Source organism: Bos indicus, chromosome 13 (genome assembly GCF_029378745.1).
Source record: "Bos indicus isolate NIAB-ARS_2022 breed Sahiwal x Tharparkar chromosome 13, NIAB-ARS_B.indTharparkar_mat_pri_1.0, whole genome shotgun sequence".
In the NCBI taxonomy this organism is placed as follows: Eukaryota; Metazoa; Chordata; class Mammalia; order Artiodactyla; family Bovidae; genus Bos; species Bos indicus.
The window spans coordinates 18,504,032-18,527,245 of NC_091772.1; the positions used below are offsets into that span (position 1 = coordinate 18,504,032).

General features: G+C 43.5%; 1 non-coding gene across 1 annotated transcript; it reads left to right on the top strand.

The window, feature by feature from the left end:
* The first annotated feature begins 14,510 nt into the window (after positions 1-14,510).
* Positions 14,511-14,583, top strand: TRNAG-UCC (transfer RNA glycine (anticodon UCC)). Its single transcript has one exon. It is a non-coding gene; the product is annotated as a tRNA-Gly (tRNA).
* Positions 14,584-23,214: the final 8,631 nt, after the last annotated feature.

A 23,214-nucleotide genomic window follows, 5' to 3' on the forward strand; every position in this document is an offset into this window, starting at 1 on the left:
CCCCTTATCCAATGGTATCTCCCTATTATCCTGTCTCTTTTTCACCTATCTTTTACAACCATGGCACTTATCACAATTTGACATTATTTTCCCTTCCTGTGCATAACTGGTATGACCTGCTTCACCAGCTTGGGGTGAAAATTAAGTCACAGTGCTTAAATCTTCAAGTCAGAACTGGCTCTGGTTCCATGAGCCAGATTTCCAGGAAGCTTACGCCCTTCCTGAGGTTAGGGGAGGTTCTTTTCCCATCAAGTTGTCCAATAACTTCAGGGGTTTACTTGCTTCAAAGGGGCCAGTCCCGACCCCAAACATCTTGTCAAGAGTACTGTGTATAAAGTAGATGACTAAGGAGAACGTGCTGAATAGCACAGGGAACTCTACTCAGTACTTGGTGGTGACCCAAATGGGAAGGAAATCCAAAAAAGAGTGGATATATATAAACATAGTGGATTCAATTTGCTGTACAGTAGAAACTAACACAACATTGTAAAGCAGCTATGCTCTGCTAAAAATTTAAAAAAAAAAAAGAAAAAGAGTCAGTTGGAGCCTCTGAAGAGTTCAGTAATTGGCTCCCTTATTTTACTTTTATAAAGTAGTTGACTTATTTAAAAAAATTTTAAACTATTTACTTATTTAAAAACAAATAATTATTTATTTAATATAAATTATTTCATTGTGGCACGCAGGTTCCAGCAGGTTCAGTAGTTGTGGTGTGCAGGCTTAATTGCTTCTCGGACAGCATGTGGAAAGTTAGTTCCCCAGTCAGGGATTGAACCCGTGTCCCCTGCATTGCAAGGCAGATTCTTAACCCCTGGACCACCAGGGAAGTCCCTGGTTGTTATTTTAAAGGGCTGCGCTCCTTGTTGAGAGCTGACCCCATGCACCTTGAGGGGTCAGTGTCCACTGCTGCTGGTCCACCTCCATTGGCTGAGCTCACACTTTGGGGCACACCGCATGAGGGGGTGTCTAGTGTGACTCCGGGGCTCAATCCTGGTGTCCCACCCCTGCCCAATGGCCATGGGTGTCCTGGTTCTATAACAGGCCCTACAGCCAGCATGGCTGCTTTGAGACATTGGAGAATGGGTTCAGGGGAGATCCCTGAGGACTCCAGCCCCCTGCAGTGTAGACAGCTTACACTCCAATGTCCCTTGTGGGATCCAGCTACTTTCCCTCCCTCTTTGCCTCTTTGTGGTCCTGCCTCCCACACACAAGCCACACCCTGGAAACATGTACTGATAATGCTTTCACCTCAGGGTCCGTGGCTGCAGGAGGGGACTTGAGACCCTCTTCCCCAAGATGAGTTCCCATCAGCACCCTTGTGATTTTCTCTGCTAGCTGATGGCTGAAACCATCTCATCCTCCAGCCGTACAATCTTCACCCACTATCAAGGGCTCCTTCCCCTTCATCCTAGGAAGGCCTGGCCCCTGTCTGAGTTGCCCTCGCCGGCTTGCCTGGAGGAGGTGGAGAGCAGCTGCAGTTAGGCACTCAGACATGGGCCTTCCATCCCCTTGCTCTAGAGTAAAGGTGTCGCTCACCTCCTGTGACCAAGAAGGGCCACTCAAGTGAGCCTTTCCAACACAAAGACAATTTATCCCTGAATAACTGAGGGTTTGTCTAGATAAAGACTGTGAGAAACTTTTAAATGGAAGCTCACTTTAGGTTTTTTAAAAAAAGACTCCATCGTACTGCATGGCTGTCTCCAGTTTAAGCCTCAGAACCTCAGCTTCATCATGGCACATGGTGGGCAGACAGTCAGTTCTTGCTGAATGATTGTATCACCAATTCCTGAAAAAATTCATGCCTATCAGTAAACCAGGGTTTGAGAACCAAAGGATGGGTACAGAATGATCTAATAATCCTGTTAATTGCTGCTGATTGGGGATTTCCCTGGTGACCCAGTGGTAATGACTCTGAGCTCCCAATGGAGGGGGCAGGGGTTTGATCCCCCTGCTCAGGGAACTAAGATACCACATGTGGCACAGCCTAAAGATAAATAAATGAATAAAAATAAAATAACAACAAAATGCCATCAAAAAATTAATAATAAAGAGAGCCAGAAATGCAAGTAGATACATAAGTAAACATTAAAAACGTTAAAAAAAAAAACTGATCATGGGTAGAAATGTCAGTGTCCATATACATGCAATTTTATTCACATTTTCTTCCTTTTAATTTCAAGAAGTGCAATTTTCTTTGGAAACTTTCAAGAAGGATTTCAGACATTCAAAATAGTGTGAAAAAGAATGTTTAACACCAGGGAACCCAACACAGAATTTAAGAAATAAACCCGAACTAAAGTAGTTGCAGACACTTGGGTACCTCTCCTCCCTTCTCCCACCAGAGGTACCACTGTCCTAATTTAAAGAAACTTTCACAGCCCTAGAAGCCACAGACCAACACAGGTATGATCTTGCCCCTCCTCCTCCGGCCACAAGTGATTAAATCAGGTGGACGCCCCACACACCTGGCCCAATCAGCTGCTGCGTCTCAAGAGTTCAGACTTGAAGGCCTGAGCTAGTGTGCTGTGATGAGCTACACGGACAGGTCTTGCTAGTTGCAGGACTTGGACTTACTTTGGGTGTGGCCACAGGAGTCTTGTGAGAGAAGGTAAGTGAATAGTGAACAGTGTGAAGGGATAAAAAGAGCGGATGTAGCGGGAAAGGAGCAGAAGGCTGAGGGGGAAGGGGAGACACAGGGAGGTAAAGAGAGTAAGTGGGGAGAGGGTGTGTCCAAGTAGAAACACTGCTAATTATCTTGTCTGCCGCTGTGCTCTGTCGTGTCTGACTCTCCGCAACCCTATGGACTGTAGCCTGCCAGGCTCCTCTGCCTATGGAATTTTCCAGGCAAGAATACCGGAGTGGGTTGCCATTTTCTTCTTCAGTGGTCTTCCCTACCCAGGGATCGAACATGAGTTTCTTGCATCTCCTGCACTGACAAGCAGATTCTTTAACACTGAGGCGCCTGGGAAGCCCTTTCTGCATCTATCTCTGCTCAAAAGACTCAGTTTACACCTGAATTTATTTTAAACTATTTTAACTTGGGTTTTTAGCAGACCAAATGTACTTTTCTATAATGTTATTCTATATTATATTAAGATATTATAATTCCTTTAGGGAATGATATCTGCTGTGAAAAAAATACCTAGTTTTTCATTATCCTCATTTTTATTGGTGTCATTTCTTTGTCCAGTTTGCTCTGATTATATATATATATATATTGCTTTGGCTCATTTTTACCCCTGTAATCCTCTCCCTATCCCTGCAGCATAATCATGGTATAAGTCTTAGGGATGTTTTCCTCTTACTCACCATTATTTGTTCATTCAGTCAATCATTTATTTATTCCACAAATAAAGTGTCCGCTATGGTAAGAATAACACAGTAATACAGACAGATTTAAAATAGTGAGCTGTGGAAGAAACTAAAGCAGGGAGGAGGATAAAGGATTGAACTGTCTAGGGTTTCAATTTAGCACTGGGGTGGCTGGGCTAGGATTCCTGAGGAGGTGACATTCTGCATAGATTTGAAGGATCCAGGGGACTGGTCTAGTATCGTGCAGAGCCCCAGTCCAGGAAGCAGGGGTGGTAGGTGCAAAGGCCCTGGGGTAGAGAATGAACTGGGGAGCAGGATGAAGGAGAATAAGCAATAAGACGTGGGGCCACAGTCAGTGCAGGGCCTCAGGGCCATTGTCAAGACTCACTGGCAGACATGGAGGCTTCTGGTGAGAGGAACGGCCCAGCCAGACGTCTGCTATAACAGGGTTACCCCAGCTGCTCTGTTGGCAGCTGTCTGAAGCAGAGCTGTTCTTCAGCCAGGAGGCACTGGGGCCTAGCTTGTGTTCTTGGGTATTTTCATAACGCCTTAGTGTGACGGAGGCAAGCATGCATGCAAGGTAACCTGGCAGGGGGCTATGATGACCATTCAGGTGAGAAGAGCAGGTGGCTTGGACCTGGGAGGGGACAGCAGAGGAGGTGAGAAAGGGTCAAATTCTGGAAACAAGTGAAGCATAGCCCTTTGCCAATGTTAAAAAATTGTCAGTGATCTACACGGGAAGTGTCATACGACATTGGTAGTTTAAACAATTCCTTTTATGAGAAGGAGGACCCAGGAAGCTGGCGTAGATCCTTTCCTCTGATGCTTCATCCCAAATTCCACCCCCATATTTCAACCAAGTCATTCTGTCCTCCATGCATCCCATTGGCTCGCCTTCGTAAGTCCATGGACCCATTGCCAGTGAGATGTGTTCTCGTTTTTGAGGCCTGCTTCCAAATGGTCCTCCTTCCTGTGTTCCAGCCTCTGGGATTCAGTTTCGGTTTTCAATACAAACCTATAGAATTTCCAGTATTACTTGGTAATTACCGCATGCTAATTACTGTTGAATTTTTTCTTTTCAGCAAACACCAAATGAACATGCCTTTCTGCTATCATGATCGCATTGCAAATCTAATTTAACAGCCTGTGGAATAAACAAACATGGAGATAAATAGTACATTGTCAAGTGTTTTCAGCAAGTTAGAAATTGGATCAAATCCTTGTAGGTGGCAATATTTAGTTTGGATTTGCTCTGTCTTCATGGCGCTTTAGTTACTATGATCCTGGGGAACTTTCTAGACAAAAAAAAAAGAATGCTCCCTGTTTTCAAATTCGTCGATCCATGTCTTATTAAAGGCTGTATTTATACATTTATCGTTGCTGTTGTTCAGTCACCCAGTTGTGTCCGACTCTGGGACTCCATGGGCTGCAGCACACCAGGCCTCCCTGTCCCTCACCATCTCTGGAGTTTGCCCAAGTTCATGTTCATTGCACCAGTGATGCCATCCAGCCATCTCATCCTCTGATATCCTCTTCTTCTGCCCTCAATTTTTCCCAGCATCAGGGTCTTTTCCAATGAGTCGTCTGTTTGCATCAGATGACCAAAATACTGGAGCTTTAACTTCAGTATTCAGCAACATTTACATGTTTAATTGTCTGTAAATAAAGAATATGGTAAGGGAGAGCATTTGGGACAAGACGTGCTTCTATAAAAAAAGAATCAGCTTGAAGCATTCAACTTAAATGAGGGTTAAGCACACAGATAATTGTGTTAAATGGTAATGAAATGTTTCGTTTTATTTTTAAATGTCATTTTGTTACTGCAAACTCAAAGTCCTCCTGTGAAGTACCTCATTAAGCAGAAAACAAGACCAGACGTGAATTAATGTTTTCCTCTGAGCATCTACACTTTCTCTATTCTGAGCTCTTCAAAATTCAAGGTGCTTCCTTTTTTGTTTTATTGATGTATAGTGGGTTTACAATGTTGTGTTAATTTAGGTGCACAGCCAAGTGATTCAGTCATTTACGTATGCATTCTTTTTCATACGCATATATTCTTTTTCAGATTCTCTTCCATTATAGGTCATTACCAAATATTAAGTATATTTCCCTGTGCTCTACCATAGGTTCCTATTGATTATCTATTATGTTTATATAGTAGTGTATATAAGTTGATTCAAGGTGCTTCTGAAGCATATAACATTTAGATCTTTTTTTTAATGTCCACAAAATCAGTGAATTCTTTGCTATTTAGAATTTAACCTTTTGAAAGCAAGTGCTTCTGCTAGGTTTTACTTAACTGCATGAGACTTTTCTTGTACCATTTTTGACACATTTTCGATTGACTGTCATATATGAACGCACTCATGTTCTCTAGATTTTACCCAGCACCTTTTACCGAAGGTGAACTTTTCATGGTGAAGGACTCGACATAGAATGAGACTCCTGCAAGATACTGTCTGTACATACGGCTTTTGGACTAACAGTTTCTGCTGTTTTATGGATAGTTCCTGACAAGGATTGGATTGACTTCCAGATACAGAGAAGAGAGATGCAGATATACACTCATTAACATTCACGGGTACTTTTTTCAGAGGAGTTATTCATTTAGATGATAATACAAAGACACTTTCTCTTTAATGGCCAAACTACACAGTAAAAGCAAGTGTTTAGAGAAAAGACACCCTAATGAACCATTTCCTGTAGTATCTTGTCGCTCACATGCTCACACGTATTCAGAAGCTCTTTCTTCTACCTACAGACTATCCAGGCTATTTTTATGGTTTCTGAACCCATCTGTTCCAACCTGTACTCGCTGCTATTTAGAATACAGATGTTAATTAACTCCTTAACATCTCCCTGCTCCTTGCTAGAAGCCTCGAATGCCCCCAAGCAGCTATGAGGTTCTCAACACCCAAACCTTGCTTCTGGTTTCTCAGAGCAGCCCAACTCGGACTCCTCTCCCCACCAGCCCCGGTTAGAGGGACATGGATATGCCCTCCAGGCAGAAGTACAGACCTGATACTTCCTCTGTCTTCACTGAAGTCCCGACTAAGGCAGACCTTAGTCTGAGTTGAATAAAATAATCCTAATTCTAAACATCTTAAACATCTCGTTAACAGGATGTGTCCAAACATGTCAGAGGCTCCTTCTCATCCCAGGTCTGTCCAGCTTGTTTGAAAACTAGAGTTTCTCTCCATGCTGTGTAACCCTGGCTGGGCTTGTTCCCACTACTGGGCCATCCATAGGTGAAGGCTGGTGCTTTATTATGGTTTGCTTTCATTCTTGGGCTCTATTATCTTTTCCCTCTGATTTTAAATTCCCTAAGGGGCCTAACGGGAGAAGACAATGGCACCCCACTCCAGTACTCTTGCCTGGAAAATCCCATGGACGGAGGAGCCTGGTAGGCTGCAGTCCATGGAGTCACTGGGAGTCGGACACGACTGAGCGACTTCACTTTCACTTTTCCCTTTCATGCATTGGAGGAGGAAATGGCAACCCACCCCAGTGTTCTTGCCTGGAGAATCCCAGGGACGGCGGGGCCTGGTGGGCTGCTGTCTATGGGGTCGCACAGAGTCGGACACGACTGAAGCGACTTAGCAGCAAGGGGCCTAACATTGATTCTGTGATTCCTATTGGTTTGTCAACTGATTTCCCCCCCTTTGTTTCTGTTGTAAGCTTCAGAAATGAATGAAAAGACTGAAATGCATGCTATAATGAATGAAATGCAGCTTCCAATGGGCCTCTGAGAACACATAGAAACCCCACTTAGAATGAAAACATCCCTTTATTTTTTTATTTTTGGTTACATGTCACAGCATGTGGGACCTTAGTCCCACCAGGGGTTGAACCCATGCCTCCTGTGTTGAAAGGTAGTCTTAACCACTGGACCACTGGGCAAGTCCCCCAAACAACACTTTAAATGGATCATGAAGAATGACTCAGTTTTACCCTTTGAAAGTAACACATTTTAGTAGAAATTAAGTATTTGTCATTTGATGAGTCTTCTAGAACTTTGTGCTAAATATAATGCCTCATTTTATTACCAAAAGCTGTAGAAAGAAGAGTGCCTTACAGTTGCTAAGAGTGGAATTTTTTCACGTGAGTTCTTTAAATTTACGACTCTACTCATTCCTTGGAGTTGATAATTGAACGGGAAAGGAAATAAGTCAGAAAACAGAGGAAAAAGAAGAGAGCACAGTGCCAGGCAAGAATAGATTCTCAACAAATATTTGCTGAATAAATGAATGAAAAGGAGCCCTGAAAATTTAAAAACAGTCATGATGTAAGATCTCAGCTCCTGGGATGAAATTCAATTAAAAACATTCAGACTGTTGTGAGCATGAGTATGATTTTTGTCATGGGGAAAGCATGTGTTTCTTTTTTTTGAATAAAATTTTAGAGAAAGAAAAGGGGTGAAAAAAAGATTAATGCCAGGAGAAGTTGAATGAGGTGAACAGAAAATAAAGGCGAAGAAGAAAAACAGATGAGTTTGGTAAAAGGAAAACAAACAGAAATGTGAGCACATTTCTGTTTTTCTTTTCTTTTTTTCAGAGATAAATCTCCCACCTTTATTCTTCAAACTTGAGATCAGACATCTGATCTCAAGATGTCTGATCAAACAGATACTATTTAGTAGTGATAAATACGGGCTTCCCTCAGATGGTAAAGAATCCACCTGCAATGCAGGAGACCTGGGTTCAGTCTCTGGGTTGGGAAGATCCCCTGGAGGAGGGCAGGGCAACCCACTCCAGTATTCTTGCCTGGATATTTTTAATATTACAATGAGCAAATAATTATGGAGGAGTTACTATAGCTGGGTCACTTTATTTTTTTTATCTGTTTCTTTTTTTTAATTAAACAATTTTTTTACTGGAGTATATTTGCTTGTGTTGTGTTAGTTTCTGCTGTACTACTGTTTTTCTTTCTTCTTACTCCCTTTCCTTCCTTCTAGTATTTATACTCAGAATTCCAAAAGGAGATTTAAGAATAATTTGGAAATACGTTAAGACAACACCAGGTGGCAAGTAGCAATTTAATTCTCCTTGCCAACAGAGCTAAAGACTTAGCGTGCTTTTTATTATTAATAGCAGAGCCAGGTGGGAGGGAAAGGGGAGGGAGGAAGGAAAAAGCCATTTAGTGTGCGGTGATGAAGGCGGCATGGAGTTGATAGGACCCAGATAAGAAATCTCTCAATGCATGCATGAATTCTCCTTTTCATTCTGCCGCCTGCTAGAAAATTGGGTGAACAGGCATTTAAGACTTTTTTTTTTCCTGCAGCAAATATTTGCATGGGAGCCTTGCATTGACACTGTGTGCTTTGGATTTCAGGGAGCAGGCTGATGCCTCTTGGGGCATGTAAGTACAGAAGGCAGGGCCACACCCCTGAGAAGGTAGCTGGTTTCAGAGGCAGTTCCAAGAGTCCTATTTGCCCAAACTGAGTCAAGTGTGGTACTCGTCACTTTGAAAAATAGGATAGGGGTCTCCTTTGAAGTCTTCCACGTGATTATGTCCTATTTGGTTTTTATCTGATAGAACACTGGATTTTCTGGGCCCCTAAACATATACTATTTCAGTTCAGTTCAGTCACTCAGTCATGTCCAACTCTTTGCGACCCCATGAACTGCAGCATGCCAGGCCTCCCTGTCCATCACCAACTCCTCGAGCCCACCCAAACTCATGTCCATTGAGTCGGTGATGCCATCCAACCATCTCATCCTCCGTCGTCCCCTTCTCCTCCTGCCCTCAATCTTTCCCAGCATCAGGATCTTTTCAAATGAGTCAGCTCTTCACATCAGGTGGCCAAAGTATTGGAGTTTCAGCTTCAGCATCAGTCCTTCCAATGAACACCCAGGACTGATCTCCTTTAGGATGGACTGGTTGGATCTCCTTGTACTCCAAGGGACTTTCAAGAGTCTTCTCCAACATCACAGTTCAAAAGCATCAGTTCTTCAGGACTCGGCTTTCTTTATAGTCCGACTCCCACATCCATACATGACTACTGGAAAAATCATAGCCTTGACTAGATGGACCTTTGTTGGCAGAGTAATGTCTCTGCTTTTTACTATGCTGTCTAGGTTGGTCATAACTTTCCTTCCAAGGAGTAAGTGTCTTTTAATTTCATGGCTGAAATCACCATCTGCAGTGATTTTGGAGCCCCCCAAAATAAAGTCAGCCACTGTTTCCACTGTTTCCCCATTTATTTCCCATGAAGTGATGGGGCCAGATGCCATGATCTTAGTTTTCTGAATGTACTATACTACTATATACTATTTAGTAGTGATAAATATGGGCTTCCCTGGTGGCTCAAATGGTAAAGAATCCACCTGCAATGTGGGAGACCTGGGTTCGACCCCTGGGTTGGGAAGATCCCCTGGAGAAGGGCATGGCAACCCACTCCAGTATTCTTGCCTGGAAAATCCCCATGGACAGAGGAGCCTGGCGGGCTACAGTCCATGGAGGTCGCAAAGAGTTGGACACGACTGAGCAACTAAGCACAGCACACAGTGATAAATATATGCCATTTAACATAAATTAGTAGATCCGGCCATTGTTATTGCTGTTATTTCATCTTCTGTACCTGGCAGCATTTTCAGCTCCTCTCGCTGCAGAGGTCGCTGAAGTTCTGTCTTCATTCTGGCTGGGAGAGTGGGAGAAACCCAAATCCAGTCTACTGACCTGAATCAGAAGGAAAGAAGGTTTTCTTTCTCTTTCTCTCATTTTTTTTTCATTTTTGAGTCCCATGCTTCTTCTTTGTGAGGTTCAGTAGGTACGAATGGAAGAAGCAGGTAGTGAGCTCTGTTCTCCAAGGGAGCTGAACAGAAAGAAAACCTCGTGCGGATGCATCGAGGTCCATGTCAAGAGCTTTTTGGATAGCGGGCCCTTGGTGCCCTGTCTGACCAGACTCTCATCATGGAGCAGGAAGTGGTGCTCCAGGGCAGCTGGACACACCCAGAGAGGCTGGCTGTGCTTTCCCTCTGCCCCATGGACAAAAGGGCTGTATGGATATGGTGGTGGGAGGGCACTCTCGAGTGGGGGACTGCCTGTCTTGCCATGGGTTTGTGGGCAGCAGCCTTGTCAGGCTTTAGAATTTGAGTGCAGATCTCACACTATTCGGAGTTTCCTTTTTAAAAAAGCAATGCTGTGAGAGACAACATTAAGACTGTAAATGTAGCTCTCAATAGAGAATTTTTGAGTTCTTTCCCTTTTTGGGGAGTGGGGGAGGTACAGGGTTAAGTTCCAGGGCCCTAACTGGGGGATCAGACTGGGGGTTTGTTCAGTTTACTTGTCTGTAAATGGGGTTGTCATGATGATTGCAAGAGCTGAGTTAATGCATTTTTAAAGCACTTAAAATGCTTCTCTCACAGTCAGCCTCAGATGCACTTTAATGTTAATCTATTATTACCACTTTTGTTCACTTGCCATGAGGTTTAAACCCTCTTTCAACTGCAGGTCTTGCAACACTCTGTGGAGGACAGCCCACAGCTAGAAAGCGCTCCACATTTCCCTAGAGATTTGTTTTCAAGACCCCATATTTATTTCTCTAAAACTCTAAAATAGCAGGAACTTTTGCATTTTATTGAGTTAGCCCAGAGGTCTAGATTCACACTGTAGGACAACCTTCCAAGGTTCTATGTAGCTAGCCCTTCTTGTCAGATGCCCAAGGACCTGCTCCTCCCACACAAAGCCAAGCAGAGAACGAAGGTAGCTTCAGATAGGTCAAGTTAGTGAGATTTATCTGGGAACTTGTTTCAAAGCCCTGGGAACCTGCCTTTTATAAAGAACTATTTTCTACTTTCCCAGAATACAAAGTCTTGGAACTGTGAATTATCCACAAAGAAAAGAAAAGCAAAAACTCCAGCTTCCAGGTTAGATGGCATCACTGACTCAATGGACATGAATTTGAGCAAACTCCCGGAGACAGTAAAGAACAGGGAAGCCTGGTGTGCTGCAGTCCATGGGGTCGCAAAGAGTCAGACATGCCTTAGAGACTGAACAGCAACATGTATTTGTTGAGAAATTATTATGTTCTTTGCTAGGGGTTGTATATCCAAAGATGAACAAGTTCCTTAACTTTGAGGAGCTTAAAGTTAGGGATAGAAGCATGCTCAGTGGCTCAATCGTGTCCAACTCTTTGAGACCCCTGGGACTGTAGCCCACCAGGCTCCTCTGTCCATGGAATTTTCCAGGTAAGAACACTCAAATGGGTTGCCATTTCCTACTCAAGGGGGTCTTCCTGACCCAGAGATCAAATCTTAGTCTTCTGCACTGCAGACACATTTTTTACCACTCTGCCACCTGGGAAACCCCAGGTATGTATGTAAGAACAAGGTGATATGAGCGGGTGATATTATTACTTGGAGGAGAAGTAGGGGTTTGTCAAGATGAAAATGGGAGAAAAGGCCATTCTAGAGAGATGCTGTATAGCATGTGCAAAAGGTTAACAGTCAGCCAAGACCACAGATTACTGATCAGATGAGTGAGAAGGCTGGAGTGACCAGGGCACAGTACCCTTCTCTCTCTGCTGAGCAGGTACCCACACCAGCCACACTGCTCAGAGCTCAGCAAAAGATGAGAGCAGCGATCACCCATAACTCTGATGCTCAGACGGGGAGCAGGGCACTAATTCATTTCCAAGAGGGACCACCAAGCTTATGAGGCTCCAGAAACTTGTGAAATGATTCACCTGAGCAGAGGTCATGGTATAACCCCTGACAGCTGTGGGGGGAGGGTGAGCTTGAGGGGACTGGTTTGCAGAAGCCAGGGCAGCACAGGCACTCCAGCGGCTGAGAGGTGCAAGCTCAGGGCTCATGAAGCGCCTTTGATGACTTTTCTGAGGTGTTGCATTCTGCCTTTCCCTGCAGGTGCGGGTGAGCTGGTAGACTGTCTGCACACCTTTGCAGTGTGGAGAACATTCCGGAAGGAAAGGAGCCAAGACAGGAGTTGATGTTTAGTTAGGAGGCTGGAGCGGTGCTTCTGGGGACCCTAAGGTCTGAAGGAAGATGGTGCTGGTGGTGACAGGAGGGGTCAGTAGAACCTGGAGCTGTCTCTGGACTAGAAATGGCAGGATGTTGAGATGCTGGATGAAGCAAGGAAGGAGGATGATGCTCAGGTTGGAGTCGTCCTGTGGTCGCAGGGGTCTGGGTGTGGAGCAGTGAGCGCTCTCTCAGCAGGGCTGAGCTGACCCTTCACTGGGTTTGTGCCACTGACACTTACAGCAGCCCCTGGAGGGGAGGATCCCCGGGTGAGAGGAGGGCCGGGATGCAGAAGGGTGGGGTGGCTGCCCACATTTACACAGGAGGCTGAGCTGCATATGACACCCACGTCTGCCCATCTCCTCCCTTCGCCACCGTGTATGTTTGCTGCCTTTCCAGAAGTAGGAGGTGTGGCCTCAGTGTGAAAGTCTGAAGTGTTCCAGCATTTTGGAGAACAGGGTGGGCCGATCCCCCCATCTGGGGGACAGAAACGGGCCAGGAAAGGAGGGGATGTGAGCATCCAGCCCACACTGTCCTAGGGGCTGGTACAGGAACACTGAATCAAGCAGATAGTAAAAATGAAAGGTCTATTTCCAGGAGGGCTGCTTAGGGGGCTGTGCAGCAGGGGTTGGGGGGCAGAACGCACTGGCCACCTTGGGAGGACTGGAGGCCCGAGGCTCGGGGAGGATATGTGGGTTGCGCAGCCCTTGTCAGGGTGTTTGGAGATGCAGGATTCATCGGGGATGGCTTCAGGGACCAGGCAGAGGAAAATGAGGTCTCCTTTGTAGCAGCCAAGAGGGTTCAGTTCTCAAACAGACCAATGACACTCCTAGGGCTTCTGTGAACCACTGGGACTTCTGTCCACCAGAGCTGGTTCTTAAATTCTGCCAGTGGACAAGGTCACGGACATACACTTTGTTACCGTGACCCTATTTCCCCCTCGGGCAAGTACACGCAACTCAGTCCATGCAATAAATAATAACAATGACAGCAACACCTGCGCATTTGCCTGCCCCAGGCGTGGCACTAAGCGTTTACATGCACAGTCTTACTTAACCCCAAAATAATACACAGAAGTTAGTGCCAGTGCTTCCCACCTTACACATGACGGAATGGGACAAGAGCTATTCCTGTGTCTGTCCTAAGTTAAAAGCTTAGGAACCAAGGATCCTTCAAGCTTACTGTGAACATCACCCTTTTCTTACTCAATTAAAAAGCCCAGTCTCAGGACTTCCCTGGCAGTCCAGTGGTTAGGACTCTGAGCTTCCAGTGCAGAGAGTGTGGGTTTGATCCCTGGCTGGGGACCTAAGAGCCCACATGCCTTGGGGCCAAAAAACCCCCTAAAACATACAACAGAAGCAATATTGTAATGAATTCAATACAGACTTTTAAAAACGGTCCACATCAAAAGTCCTAAAATGATGAAAATAAAAAACCAAAAAAGTCCAGTCTGTATGCCTCTTACACAAATCCTCAAGCCCAAGTGTTCTCTTTTTCTTCTTCAAGTTTGTTTTCTCAGCTGACTAGATTGTGGGCGAAGTGACATCACCATCTGATCAGCATCTAAAAACATTTCAGCTACGTTAAAAAAAATAGAGATCTCGAACGTGCTCCCTTAATTACATTTGACCATTTGAGCAGCTGCGTGGAAACCCCGGGTAGCCGGCCTGTTCTGCAATTTGTTTTGAAAACAAGCTTTTCAGTCTCTCGGCTGCGAGGATCCTGTGTAAAGGGTGTACACTGTGAATCACAGTTTCAAAGGAAGACGACAAACACAGATCTCAGCCAAGTAATTTGTAAAACTGGACTGCTGACAGAAATTCAGGAAGCAGCAGAAAACAACCAAGCACAAAGACACAGTCAAGAGGCTGGATGTGACCTGAAGGAATCACGGGAAGAAGCTCGGGGTGAAGGAAAGACGAGGAGCAGAGACCCCGAGGGGCTGAGAACACGTGGTCTGAATGCAGGATGCCCTGAATGTTTGGGACCTGAGCTGCCTTCAGCTGTTCCTAACGTGCGTTTAGTTCCCCGAGGGAACAGGGAACGGACTGTTTCTTCAGTTAGATTCACAGCTTTCATTGTCATCATGAACTCAATCAGTCCAAATCTCTTTAATGATTACTTCATGGATTCTGTGGTCTTTTTCTCTAATAATAACAATAACAAAATAAAAATAAGTAACACTTATGGAGCTTTCTACCTTCAACAAGTATCAGAGAGACTTTCCTGGTGGTCCAGTGGTTAGGACTCTGAACTTCCAATGCAGGGGACTCAGGTTCAATCCCTGGTCAGGGAACTGAGATCCCACATGCCATGTGACATGGACAAAAATAAAAAAAATAAAAGGTCATTTGGATTCAGCCAAAAAATAAACAAACAAGAAAACCACAACAAGTGTCAGAGTCCACTGGGGACTGAGTGGGTGGATAAACAAACCCCCGTGCAGGTCGGCAGGTAGTACTCTCGGGACTTCACTGGTTCATTTAAACTTCGTCACTATTCTATTCAGAAGCTATTCGTGAGGCTTTCTATTTTACAGATGAGCTAACTGAGTTCCAGAGAGGTGACTTGAGATTGTCCAAGGTTACACGGCTATAGGGGCAGAGGCAGAATCGGACTCAGGCAATCCCACCCCAGAGTCCCCTTCTCCATACTACTGGTCTTCAAGCTTCATTCACTCACTCTTAGTTTAAACCTCTCCATTTGACTAGACTTCTGAGATAATACAAACATGAAGCCTGAGTCATATGAAATGTGCAGAAAAATGCACCATGAAATTGTCAGATCCCAAAGCCCATTGCTCCCCTACACAGTAAACTAGAAGAATCTCTTCCATGAGAAAGCAATTCATCTCCTACTTTTATTTTTCAAACAAATATCAGTTAACTTGGTTGAATATTTATGTCTCACATTATGACTCTTCAGCAGTTTTTTCTTTTTGTAATTGTAGGAAATTCTTTCTTTGTAAATGTAGACACTTTGGAAAAACACAAACCTTTTTCTTACCAGATAATTTTCATAAGACTAGTTTTCTCAAGTTTCCTTGTTAAAAACATTAGATTTTTATCTTTGATTTATTTTATACTCCTTTGATTGGGTCTGAAAATATTTAAGTGGATATAGACCTCAAAGTTTCTAATCCAGATCTCTATATTTTTAGTTTTTATTGGGAAAACCATGTTCCTTTTCTGCATTTCCCCATTTAATTTAACAGATCATGCCCTCCTCCAAAGACCATTTCCAAATATCTGCTGAGATCTCTTCTCCTCCACATCCTCAGGGTCCTCCCAAGGGCCACCCCACCACTTCCCAAAAGCATATATTTACTGACCTGATTCATTTCCTTCCCTCACCTTTCAGCTTTTCTTAGGGAGCTTTTTGATCATTGAAAAGAAATACCTTCAAAGATGTATTACCTCAATAGAGTTTATATGATAAAACCATAATGTACAAAATTTATATTGAAGTGATACAGTTAAGTTTTAAAAGGAGACCATGGTAATGAGGTGACAAAAATATTGTTCATTTATTTTCCAAAATTCCTTGGAAAAATGAATCTACATGGTTACACTTGAAGGATGTTGTACTTTGTAATCACATAATAAAGCCCTGACTACATCGACATCATTCCGAAAAACTGGTGATGATAAAAGCTAAGGATATGGTTCCACTATATAGGATAAAGCAAGTTTCATTTACCTGTCTGTGTATATTGCTTGTTTTTAATTAATTTAAGGTGTTTTTTTCCTTTGTAGCCTTCAGATAGAGACACCATCTGCCACCATATAGACTCTAAAGAATCTGGATAGGGTAATATTCTCATTCTTCCCTTTTTTCTAACCCTTTAATCCAACAAATCTCAGGGCTTTCTGATTATAACTACGAAGTATTTTTCGTCTTTGTCTGCCACATGAAGAGTAGAAAGGAAGAAATAAACCTCTTATTATTTATTGATGATATGCTTGTCTGCATAGAAAACCCAAAAGAATATATAGAAAAATTATGAAAACCAATAAGAGTTTGGCTAGGCTGTTGAATACAAAATCAACACACTAATGCCAATTGCCTTTTTATGTACCACCGAAAGTAAAAAGTATAATTTTGAAAAAACAAAAACAATGACAGTAGTAGCAAAAGTATGAAGGAGCAAGGGAGAAATCTTGCAAAATGAGTAAGCTTTTTAGGAAAACATTTTAGACCGTTGTGGACTGACAGTAAAGAAGGGCAAAGTAAGTGGAAAGATGTATTATATTCATAGATGGAAAGAGTCAATATCAAGTATTCCTATAATGGTCATTTTAAATCAAGGTCCCAAAGGTTCTGCCCCATCCCTCCCTACTGGAAACTCGACAAAATGATTCAAAAATGAATAAAGAAGAGAAAAGCATGAAGAATGGTTAAGAGACTCCTGAAAATGTGTCTTGACTAGTTACATAAGACCCATCATATGGCAGCAATGACTGTTGGTATTGGCACAAAGCTAGACAGACAAATGGACTGCTGTTGCTGCTGCTAAGTCGCTTCAGTCGTGTCCGACTCTGTGCGACCCCATAGACGGCAGCCCACCAGGCTCCCCCGTCCCTGGGATTCTCCAGGCGAGAACACTGGAGTGGGTTGCCATTTCCTTCTCCAGACAAATGGACAGACTAATGCAAATATGGAAGCTCTATTTATGACTGGAGAGGCATCAAAGATTCGTGAAAAAAAGAGTGGACAATTCAGCAAATGCTATTGATCCAAACAATGGCTATCCATATAGAAAAACATGAAGTTGGATTGCTTCCTCTCACATTAAAAATCCATTCTATGTGAATTTAAAGACAAAATCAAAAGGCAAAACTATGACAAAATTTAAAAGACAATTAGGAGAATATATAAGCTTGAAGTAGGTACAGATTTTTAAAATGAGATGCAAAAAACAAACTATGAAGGAAAATAAAGATAAGTTGAACTATGTTAAAAATAAAAATGTTTGCTCATTATAAGACAACTTATGAGAGTTAAAAAGAAAGTAACAACCTGGGGTAGGACATTTGCAATACATACCACTGACAAAGGATCAATACACAAATTAATAAAACAAGTAGGTACAAAAATAAGACAGACCACCCGATAGGGAAACAGACAGAGGCATGAAAATGTACCTCATAGAAAAGGCAACACGAATGGTCCACAAATAGATGAAAAGGCGCACAGTCTCATATAGCAATCAAGGTAAGGAAAATTAAGGGCACCAATTAGATACAATTTCACACTCACCCCCAAGTTAAAAAGTCTAACAATCCTACATACTGGAGAAGATGTAGAGACATGGAAATTTCCACTTGGGAAACAAATTTGGCCGTGACTAGTGAAGCCAACATGTGCGGGACCTACAGCCAAGACACCCAACTCCTGAGAAATATATCCTAGATAGTGCTCACAAAGAATCTGGACCAAACTGGGCAAATCCAGGGCAGCTGTGCCTGTGGAGGGGAAGGCAGGGGAGGGAGAACTCTGGGTGATTTTCAGGTTTAGGGCTGGAGCTGATGGCAGTACCACTTACTGAGATTTGGAAGCCTAGAAGAGTGGGGTGGGTATCCAGGGTCCTTTTTAGATTGCAGATGCCTTTTCTGCATCCAGGATGTAGTATCTTATGAGCAGATGGAAAAAGGAGTCTGGGAATCAGAGGAGAGCTGGGGGCTGGGTTCCTATGCCCATCCTTCTGTCCTCCCATCTGTTTGTCTCTCCATCAGAATCAAGATCATGAATGCTATTTAAGCCCATGGACTGGATGGGATATCTAGGCAGCCAAGAGAAATGGAGAAGATATTGGGACTGAACCTTGCTGTGCTCCACCATTTAATGATTCTTCAGACTTGAGATATCCAGCCAAGGAGTGGCCAGAACGGCAGGAAAAAAGATCAAAGTGTGTGATATCCTGGAAGCTCCTGAAAGAAGCGCTTCCAGAGGAAGGGACAGTGCCAAGTACAAGGGTCAAGTAAGAAAAGACCGTTGGACGCAGAAACAAGGAAGGTGTGTGCGACCTTGAGGGATCTCAGTGGAATTGTGGAGACAGGAACATGATTCAAGTGGATTTAAGAGAAAATGGGAATGAGAGTGTGGGTGGCTGAACCAAGTCAGTCCTTTACAAACTCATGCTCTGAAGAGCAGCAGAGAAATGGAAGTCCTTTCTGGGAGATGTGGGGACAAAGGAAGGTGTTGGGGTTTTTGTTTTTTGTTCAGGATATGAGTTTCTGGAACTTGTTTGTATGCTAATGGGAATGATTTAACAACAGAGGGAAATTCTGATAAAAAATTTGGGGAACCAACGTTCTCAAGGCAAGAGGATTACATAAGGAACATAGAATTCAGATTATTGTCAACATGCGTGTTACTAAAAATGTATTTTGAAAAAAATCATTCTCCCTAACTCTATACAATAGACTATAAAATACATATTAATGATAACAATAATGACAGTGTAAGGTAAGAACCGTGTTTATCAAGTACCTTCTGTAAGTCAGAGACTCTGCTGCTTTAGTCACTGTATTACTCTGACAACACACAGATGAAAAATTTATTAAGATTTTTTTTCTTGATGTGGACCATTTTTTAAAAGTCTTTATTGAATTTGTTATGATATTGCTTCTGGGTTTCTTTTTTTTTTTTTTGCTTTTGTTTTATGTTTTGGTCGTGAGGCATGTGGGATCTTAGCTTTCCAATCAGGGGTCAAACCCACACCCCCTACATTGGAAGATGAAGTCTTAACCACTGGGCCACCAGGGAAGTCCCCAAATTTATATATTTATTTTTTGAAATGTTTACAAATGAAGAAGTTGAGACTCAGAGCATTTCATGGGCTGGCAGTGAATAAGTGACAGATAGGTGATGAATAGATGGCCGGTCTAGGATCCAAATCCAGACTCTTGGTTAATGCCTAGGTGCTCTGACTGCCCAGTGATGTTCAGATCTGGGTCTGGCAAGCCCCTCCACCTCCCTCCACCCTGTGCTTCTGCAAACCCCATAGGCCCTGGGCTGTTGCTCCCATAGAGCAAGATGTATCACAATTGGGAACCTGTCTCACTGTTTTGTTTAGGACATTTTTTCCCATTTGAAATGGTGACGTTATCTCTCCCATGACTGAAATGGTTACCACCGTTAATGCAAGAGCTATTTTCACATACAAGCTATTGCCTGAAAACAAAAAGTCCCATGAGAATAAATACGACCTGTTCAGGACAAGTTCTAGGAAGTTGTGTTTAAGGTTATTTGTACTTTCCAAAGTCTCCTTATTTCCAGTTCATAGATAAATGTGCATCTTTGTATGGCAATCTTCTGGAGATCAGGACATGTGTTTTTCACTGTTTTTATGTTTCCTTTATCGTTCTCTAAGAGCTTGGTATTCTGGAGAGGTGTTCAATAGTGGAGATGCTGTCTGGTTGATGGCAAGTGTGTGTGGAAATCTCAGACTTAATGAGTTTCCTCCTATCTAGGTCATGAAGAACTCCAGGGAATGAGAACCTTATTGGATTGGATCCATGACTGAACAAGTTTTTAACATCAACCTGGGGAATGATCGATCGATTGCTAAACTTGGAAAAAAAATTTTTTTTTTTGGTGCATGTATGCCATAGAAGAAGCCCTCATTATCTTAGCATAAAAAACCAATACAATGGAATCCACTTCTAACGTGGAACAAAATTTTCATATTAGTTAAATTAAAAAAAATTATTGGGGTTAGTAAATTTACAGTGTAGTATTAGTTTCAGGTGTACAGCAAAATTAATGTGTTATATCTACTCTTATTTATATTCTTTTCACACATAAGCCTCATATTAATTAAATTTTTTAGATTTTTTTTTGATTGGGATTTATCTAGAAAATGAAACTAGATAGCAAAAAACCTAAATTTTAAAAAACGTGTATTAAGAAGGTTTAGATTAGGTCACATTATAATATGAACTATGTCTTTTTAAAAAAATAATGCTATTTATCTATGTATTTTTGCCTGTGTTGGGTTTTCGTTGCTGCTTGCGCTTCCTCTAGTTTTGGTGAGCCAGGGCTACTCTTCGGTTGCAGAGTCTGGGCTTCTCATGGCAGTGGCTTCTCTTGTGGAGCATGGGCTTAGCCTGTAAGGGCTTCAGTAGTTGCGGCTCATGGGCTCTAGAGCACAGGCTCAACAGTCGTGGGGCACGGGCTTAGTTGCTCCGTGGCATGTGGAATCTTCCTGGATCAGGGATCGAACCTGTGTCGCTCCTGCATTGGCAGGCAGATTCTTTACCACTGAGCCACCAGGGAAGCCCTGAACTAAGTCTCAGAATAGACTCAAAGGAAATTAATCTGAGAGAGAGAACCTTTCTGACATAATCGTATAATCCTCTGCTGATTTTACACTCTGACCATGGAAAGAACTGTTTCTACAAAAATGTGCCCCAGTTTCATCAGTTTTCCTAAGGGCCTTTCTTAATCCTTTGATATTCAAATCATTCTTTTTCTGAAGCCTCATCTTCATTACCCTCGTGGACCCTCTTCCGTCTTCAACAGTCCAACCCGGGTGGAACTTCCCTGGTCCACAGCGCTGCCTGTGATGAGGACGGTTGTCCATATTGTTTCCATGAAAACCCAGCTATTTTATGAGATTACAGTTTTGCTCTGTGCCCATCTAAACCAGATGTTTATAACCTCAGACCATCAGATCCTAATGACTTATGACTTGGTGACCTAGATGGCAATGGAGATATGGTCATGGAGCAGAAAGAGACATCATCATGGTTGTGCATGGAGCTCCATTAGTGGCTCATTTTGGTTGTTGTTTCTCTATGTTATGTGAGTTTGGAGTTAAGAGAAAAATATTTGCCCATCCCAACTTGAAGTGGTGGGATGGAGGGAGAGGGGGGAAGACAGAAAAAGACGCTTCCCAGGTGGCACAAGTGGTAAAGAATTCACTTGCCAATGCAGGAGATATAAGAGATGTAGGTTCAATCCCTGGGTTGGGAAGATCCCCTGGAGAAGGAAAAAATGCAGCCCACTCCAGTATTCTTGCTTGGGAAATCCCATGGGCAGAGGAGCCTGGTGGGCTACAATCCATGGGGTCGCAAAGAGCCGGACATGACTGATCGCTCACACATACAGAAGAGAATTCGCTTTTAACTGCCTTTCTCACTTCATCCCATTCAGCTCTCTCAATGTTCTATATTTCTCTGGAATCACATCCTTCCTCCTGTTTCAACCCCAAGTCTGTTAGCCACAGTTACTAATGTTTCCTACCACCCACTCTTTTCCCCAACCCCAAGCACTGAGGGAGAGAGCCTAGAAGGGCCTGGAAGATAAAAGTGCTTCTCCAAGAGACAGGGCCCCTTAAACAATGAGGACATGGATTTAGGCCCTGAGAAAAGGTAGGAGGATTGCACCTTTAGTCCCCATCCCATAATTTAAATTCTCAGCACACCCCAGGGACCAAGGCGTAGCTCCCTGCAGCAGCTGCTCTAATTACAGCCCTTCGGGGAATGTCGTCATGCTCCGTCCAACCTCCCTCTCTACCACCCCACCCTCCGAATCACTGCTGCCCAGCCCAGGCCCAGAGCCACCACTTCCAATGCTCTGCTAAGGTCTAAACCAATGTTAGATGACCATCCTTTCAAGAAGCACTGTCTTAAACCACTGTCTTATGTCTGTAGGTTACATGCTATCCAGAGTACAGCAATCTCCGTTAATGAGATGAATCTACTTGTACTAATGTGAAAAGCTGCCCGAGATATATTAAGTCAACAAAAATGTGCAAAACTGTATCTATAATAAAACATTTTGCTAAATTATTGGTATTGACATATATATTAGTTCATGGAACTGGACATTAAAATGGAAGATTCAATGACATCAACACTGTAGGTAGGATAGATGTCAGATACCATGCAGAGCATGACACAGGTCACCCTGGAGGAATCTTCAAAGTAAATACAGAGAACTAGTTCTGGGCCCATTGAATCCTGGTGCCTATTTTGAGAATATAAGCGAGTGGAGATGGGGGGGCTTTGGGAGAAAGTGAATTTGAAGAGTTCTGCTACCGAGGCCAGGAACAGGGAAGTGCTGGAGCCCCTTGAGGATGGGCTCCTCCAGACCCTTGCAGAGCTGGGTTTGCGTCCCTCAGAGTTGGGGGACCTCACGGATTGGTGCCTGATTCATGCCCGACAAAGCAAAAGCGGCTTGTGGCAGGGCGAAGAGCAGAGGGGTGTTTGTGCAAAGTGACCACGCTCCCATAGATCTGTGTGTATGGAGATGTAACGCATGGCTGTTTCTTGCAGATCCTGGTGAGAGAGCCAGTCTGCTGTCACTTAAAGTCCATTAAAGTCCAAAAGGAGGGGTGGGAAGGGCCAGGGCCTCCATCACAGAGAGTCTGAGCCAGGAGTGGATACTGAGACCTGAACTGGGCAGGATCCAGTCGAAGCAGAGGCATCCTCTAGGCCTGAGGGCCTAGCAGGGGACCCACAAGGTGACCCTGAAACACCCCGGAAAGGAGGTGTTGACTCAAAGCATTTTTTCCGCCCAGTGTAGTAGCCAGCAGCCGAGTGGGGAGGTCCGCGTCTCTCATCACTTGTGTTCCCCACCCTCGACTTGGCCAAGCCAGCAAGTGGGAATGAAAGAAAGAAAGTGAAATTGCTCAGTCGTGTCCGACTCTTTGCAACCCCATGGACTGTAGCCTACCAGCCTCTTCCATCCATGGAATTTTCCAGGCAAGAGTTCTGGAGTGGGTTGCCATTTCCTTCTCCAGGGGATCTTCCTGAACTAGGGATCGACCCCAGGTCTCCTGCATTGCTGGCAGACACTTTACCATCTGAGCCACCATGAGGAGAAAAAAAAAAAAGAGAGAGAGAACCAGATGCACCATTTGCAGGAAAGGAAGTATCTTCTTTGAACGAAGGCTGAATTCATGAACCAAAGCTTGGAT